This window comes from Ixodes scapularis, unplaced genomic scaffold (genome assembly GCF_016920785.2).
Source record: "Ixodes scapularis isolate PalLabHiFi unplaced genomic scaffold, ASM1692078v2 PGA_scaffold47__10_contigs__length_4178495, whole genome shotgun sequence".
Taxonomy (NCBI): Eukaryota; Metazoa; Arthropoda; class Arachnida; order Ixodida; family Ixodidae; genus Ixodes; species Ixodes scapularis.
The window spans coordinates 1,647,777-1,654,077 of NW_024609876.1; positions in this window are offsets into that span (position 1 = coordinate 1,647,777).

Sequence of the window (6,301 nt, forward strand, 5' to 3'; positions counted from 1 at the left end):
CAGCTGGCATCTTTCAGAAGCGTGAATCAGCAACTAGCTCACAACGCTGGCTTTGTGAGTCGAGGAGCACACCCGAGGAGCCTTTCGTGAAGTCATGCTTTTCCTTCTCATTTTGCTCCCCCCTCCCGCTGCCGCGCGGAGGAGCGTAGTTTCAATGCAACTTCAAAGGTGATGCGGGCATGAAATCGACTACTTTTTGTGATGCTCGTGATGCTTGGAGTCGGACTGAAACAATTCAATTGTTTTAAATCAAATTCAAAAACCGCTTCAGCTTCCCTTTAAGAGTTCTACGCCGAATGAAGAACATCGAGAATTCAATCGATATGCTCTCCAAAAAGCAGAACGCTTTACGATCGTATAACGCGATCGTGAAGCTGGGTTTACAACAACAACAAAAAAAAAACGTAGAGAGCGCTGAACACTCGTTGGAAGTCAAAGTTTAAGAGAACGAATTAAAAGAACTAAACAAGAACTGGAAATTCAGAAGACAGAAACCGCCGTAGATGCGGTTGAGCAGTACTCAAGGAAAAATAACTTTGAAATTCACGCTGTCCAAAAACAAGATAAAGAAAACCTGTTAGAAACCATCCAGGTTCGTTCTGCTAAACTCGTCTCATGACCTGACAGCATTAAGAGAGTACACAGATTTGTTCCAAATGAAGGTAAAACTGTTCGATTCACAGAGAGAGCACTCAGAACTGATTATTGCTTCGTTGATAAACTGAATAGATCTTACTTTTATGTATATAGGACCCTTCCGAAATTGGTGCTGACAGACCTGAGTCACCGTTAATTCAGCAGTCAGAGACCTCTGGATGTCTCAAATATGGTCATTAAAGAATGAACTGATATTCATGAATGAAAACTTTACTCTGCTAAGACAAATTTTGTGAACTTAACAATGCCCGAGAGAAATGGCATACAAACTTGTATGGATTGGCAATGGAAAAAGTCTAGTGCGCAAAAAAAAGATGGGTCTGCTGTTATCTACGTGAGAAATTAACATGATTTGTCGAAACTGCGTTAGGGATAAGCAGTTCGTATCCACTATTCAATGACTAGGAAACAAATACTCAGAGAGTGCTAGCTGACGCAAAGATCAGTAGAATTTGTCTCAATCCCTTATATATCAATATCAGAAGTTTCCAGAAAAATTGGGACCAATTATATGTTTACTAGCATAATCTAAATTCATGTCTGGATATATTAATTTTAACAAAAATAAATGTTGATACAACGATTGTTAGTTATTTTGATTCTGTTGGTTACTAATCACATTCCGTTTGCTGAGATGGTAGACGAGGCGCGGATGTTCTCATATTCATAAGAGGTAACTGAATATTTTATCGAGTAGACGTATCTTGAAACACGCTAAGCTTTTGGCGGATTCATGTGTCTAGTCGGGACGCGTCATTTCTCGTGTGCGCAATATATAAACCGCCCAGTGCAAATGTACTTCTGTTTATCGGTGAATCAACTGAACTCCTAAATAAACTCAATAGTAATAAATATTTGGTCATCTACATTGACTTGAACGTTGATATAAGAAATAAAAACAAGCATGGTGTTTCCGATTACCAGAATTTACTAGAGGTAAAAGATTAGAAAATGTAATGAAGGCTTAAACGAGGAAGAACGTTTAGGCAGCTGAATAACGAATACTTGTGTTGACCAGATTATTTATAGAGGACGTGACCTCAACTCAATCTCATGGGTGATTAGGCGAAAGGTAGCTAATAATTATCTTGTAGCCCTGATTATAATGGGATTGAGTTTTGGGGAATCGGAGCCGGTTTAGTTCAAGAACATCTTTAACATAGTAGGATTGACAAAATTATAAGAAAGTCTAATTGGCAGTCTTTGCTTATTTATGATCACACTGTCATCAACAATTATTTTGTTGACAAAGAGAAGTTTATATAAAAATAATGCTCAAAGAGAGTAAAACTGGCAAAGAAAACAAGCATACGCATAGATAGATAAACAAGGAGGTAATGACACTATCTCACGAAAACGACAGGTAACGAAGACAAAATGTGGAACTAAACCGCATGATGCGTCAATAAGAGGTAAATTTCGAAAGGTACGTACTATGTTTACTGCGAGATTAAGACTGGCCAAAAATACTGTTACACTAATAAATTTCAAAAATGTCTATACAACCCATTCAAAATACGTGGAAATCAATCAAATGAAGTAATCAAAAAGAAGGCAAAGTAGAGGTGATAAAGTTCTCAAAGCTTTTTGTAACAACGACGTTACTTTCTTGTGCAATATATTTAATGATTCTTTTATCTAGAAAAAATGAAGATCTTTAAAAGCTATTCACAAATTAAGAGATAGTGCTAGTCGATGCCGTGCATATATCATACATTTGGGATATTCAACGCAGATGACAAAAATAGATCTTAAAAATATAGTAATTAATATGAAGGCGTAAAAGCCTGTGGGGTACGAACAAAGTTGTATACGAATTTGCTTCTGAATTTCCCTTATATATAAAAAATATTATGAATAAATTTTAGGACCTATTAGACATTTTATTAAATGTACTTAACGACTCTTATTACAGGACAAGTTCCCGTTGAGTTAAAACGGTAGTAATCTAACCACTTGCGAAAATATTACTAACTCTTGTTTTGGGGAGAACAAAAAACATTTTCTATTCTCTAAATATTTTAAAAAATCCAATATATACGTTGCAACCGCTGAAATCCCGCGAAAATGTAGGTCTAGTGGTTAGCAGAAAGTGCCAAATTCAAGATTGGTGTTCTGGCTAATAAATTGTAATTATTTTATTATTTTTTTAAATAAGCAATAGGGGTTTGTTTCCGTTAACGTACGCTATTCATTTTCATTTTTTCGCGGGCTCTGTTGGCCACCATTTCACCGCTTAGCATTTCCGAGCATTGCCTTAAATGAATCAGGCAACGTTATGTTCTGAAGACTTAGGTTCCTTGCTTCAGCCACTGGAGTTATAGTATCACGAGGTTAAGGCTCACCGCAATAGGAAGGTTATTATTACGATGCTTAGAACGAGGTTTTAAGACCCTGTAAATTAGGTGACCACTTTAGGCAATATAATTAAAAGTGATGAATAACGGCAGCAAATGCAATAATACATTCTGTAATTAGGATGAGGTGGTCGAAGCAAAGATAAAATAGCGTTCACTAAAACTTGGGATAAACAAGTTGGTTCACACCCAAAGGAAATGAAAAACGCAAAACGACACAAACGACAAAAAAAAACGGCCATGTTCTACTAATTGCATGTGAATTCGTTATCACTTTATTTTAGTAGTCCACTCCGAATCTTTCCCCGGACAGGGCGAGCATATTGAGTGGGTACGAAGAGACCCAGCATGCTTCAGATACGGCACCGCATAGTGGTCTGGGACAGGGGTCGGCGTATTCTGTGCCTCACGCATTTTTGCGCGCGTTGCCATTCATACTTGACTCGATCATACCTGATATAAGCAAGATTAGACAGGGTTGCAAGAGCTTTGGTAATAAGTGTTTTTAACGCAAACAGCACACCGTACTGCGTGTATGCACCATGGAACGGGCTGGAAATGACACGTGGTTCAGTACAAATCTCTTTATTTAACGCGTGCAAAAATAGTGTCGCCTTTTCGAGCGCCATTAGTCAGCTCAGTGCGAGTCTCGGAGCGCACCGATGCTGGTAACTCGGTCAATGTAATTATGAACCTCAACAAACGTGCCAGACTGCGCGCAAACCAGTCGAATCTTGTCGTACCATGAAGCGCATTTTCTGTTAAACGGGGTCACCGGCCGATCGGACCTACTGTACCTGACTGTGGAGCGAAAATTATTCCTTGGAAGAAAATTGTGCCTCTACTGACCTTGGCCGACAAAAAAGAAAACGAAATAATTTAGCGCCTTTTGGTTTTAAACGGGGAGGCTGAAGGGACTACAGAGGGAGGTGGGTGGTCATTCAAACAGGATTGAGCACTTTGACGTGGCCATTTTTACGAGGTGGGACATTTTGTCTCGTTGGAAATTTCGTTTTGTTGGACATTTGGACCCGATTGGACATTTCGCCTCTATGGACAATTTGACTCCATGGACATTTTGACATGATTGAACATTTCGTCTCGATAGACATTTTGACTCGAGGGACATTTGGACCCAATTGGACATTTTGTCTCGATGAACACTTTGACACGCGTGTCACGTGGCCTATTGGACATTTTTACTCCATGAGAATTTTTTCTCGTTGAACATTTTGACCAAAAACCGCTGCACCGTTTCATTGTAAACATAGAAATAAAACAGCGCAAACAAACACAAGGACAAGTAGAAGGAGGGACACAGACACAGCGCTGACTCACGACTTACTTTCTTTCTCATCTTTTTAAAACATTTCAACATAAGAAAACAAGAAATGAAAAATAAAAGAAGAAGAATCCAGCATGTAGGATATCCTCTCTGTCATATGCCATCTGAGGAATTTTTTACACAAACTAAACATTATATACCATTACAACAAAAAAACCAAATTAAAAAAAAGCCAAAAACCACCGCGCGAACCCTAATGCTCTGTGCCTACCTGTCTTGCACGTGGACTCTTGGTATGTCCGAACCCTTTCCTGGCTGCATGTAGGCACGCGCCTGTGGTTATAGGATCACTCCCATGGAAGCAGAAAGAAAGTGTTAAAGAGACGTGCCTAAACTCCGAAGAAACTCGAACTCTTCACTGTATAACGTCACTGACTCTGAACTGACGCATAGATCGGGACCGTGTTGTCGAATGTAAAATGCTTCATGAATTTCCCTTGCCATTTTTTGTGAATGTTTAGCCAAAATTTCAATGTCACTTAACCGAGGGGGAACAACCACACCTATCACAATGAATGGCTAGGTGACCCGAAGGTGAAGACCTCAAAGACAGATAATGCTCCCGAGCTCGAACATTAATACATCTGCCCGTCTGCCCAATATACACTTTCTCACACGAAAAGGGTATTTTATAAACGACCCCCACAGCACAAGCTACATATTTGATGCGATGGTTTATTCCACACCCTACACGCTGAAGTCCTGCTCTCTCAATGGACGCACACAAACGGGATAGCTTGGAAGGTGCTGAAAACACTATGGGAACTCCGTATTTAACAGCCACTTTTTTGATCCTGTGGGAAAAACTGTGCAAATATGGTATTACCACCGGTCGAGAGGCAGGCTTTTGTCTAACATTGTCAAGTATGTTAAGGGGATTCCTGAATAATTTTAAAAGTGACTCCGCTACCCCCACTATGACAAGTTTCGGGAAACCCGCTTTTGTTAACCTATCTACTTGACACAGAAAGCTGTTGAAACTTCTGTGAACACAGGATTTCAATAAAGAAGCTCTCAAACACGATTTTGCAATAGCTCTTTTTACAACTTTTGAGTGCGTTGATTCATAGCTAAGGAGGGACTTTTTTGTTCTAGGCCCAGCATAGGTGACTCGTTTCAAGACGAATGTTGAGGTCCAAAAATTGCAAAGCTTTTTTAGTTGGAACCTCATTCGTAAACCGCAGACCTCCAGAGCACTCCCGAAAGGTGTCTAATAACTCAACATTCGTCTTGAAACGAGTCACCTATGCTGGGCTTATGAGCCTAGAACAAAAAAGTCCTTCCTTAGCTATGAATCAACGCACTCAAAAGTTGTAAAAAGAGCTATTGCAAAATCATGTTTGAGAGCTTCTTTATTAAAATCCTGTGTTCACAGAAGTTTCAACAGCTTTCTGTGTCAAGTAGATAGGTTAACAAAAGCGGGTTTCCCGAAACTTGTCATGGTGGGGGTAGCGGAGTCACTTTTAAAATTATTCAGGAATCCCCTTAACATACTTGACAATGTTAGACAAAAGCCTGCCTCTCGACCGGTGGTAATACCATATTTGCACAGTTTTTCCCACAGGATCAAAAAAGTGGCTGTTAAATACGGAGTTCCCATAGTCTTTTCAGCACCTTCAAAGCTATCCCGTTTGTGTGCGTCCATTGAGAGAGCAGGACTTCAGCGTGTAGGGTGTGGAATAAACCATCGCATCAAATATGTAGCTTGTGCTGTGGGAGTCGTTTATAAAATACCCTTTTCGTGTGGGAAAGTGTATATTGGGCAGACGGGCAGATGTATTAATGTTCGAGCTCGGGAGCATTATCTGTCTTTGAGGTCTTCACCTTCGGGTCACCTAGCCATTCATTGTGATAGGTGTGGTTGTTCCCCTCGGTTAAGTGACATTGAAATTTTGGCTAAACATTCACAAAAAATGGCAAGGGAAATTCATGAAGCGTTTTA